A 308-nucleotide genomic window follows, 5' to 3' on the forward strand; every position below is an offset into this window, starting at 1 on the left:
ACTATTATATATATTATATATATATATATATATATATGAATAATTTTTTATTTCATCATATTCGTGATTTATGATTTTTTTTAATGAAAATTTTGTTTTATAGAATAGCTAGGGTATTTGTTATGTTCGTATATTGCTTATGACGAAAATTCATTAGCCTAGTCTATTTGTTATGAAGCTGATTTAAAATTCTTCATAACAAATTTTAAGAAGAAGTTAAAAGTTAAGAAAGAATGAAATTAGCCTGTAGGCTATAGATCTATAGGCTAATTTTCTTAACTTTTATTAGACTGCAGATCGGAAAAAAA

General features: G+C 22.1%; 1 protein-coding gene across 6 annotated transcripts in view; it reads right to left on the reverse strand.

The window, feature by feature from the left end:
• Positions 1-308, reverse strand: part of LOC107745321 (band 4.1-like protein 1) — a 349,703-nt gene that overhangs the window by 195,387 nt on the left and 154,008 nt on the right. The gene's annotated exons all lie outside the window — the stretch shown is intronic.

The sequence above is a fragment of the Sinocyclocheilus rhinocerous genome, unplaced genomic scaffold (genome assembly GCF_001515625.1).
Source record: "Sinocyclocheilus rhinocerous isolate Xijiao unplaced genomic scaffold, SAMN03320098_v1.1 scaffold1730, whole genome shotgun sequence".
In the NCBI taxonomy this organism is placed as follows: Eukaryota; Metazoa; Chordata; class Actinopteri; order Cypriniformes; family Cyprinidae; genus Sinocyclocheilus; species Sinocyclocheilus rhinocerous.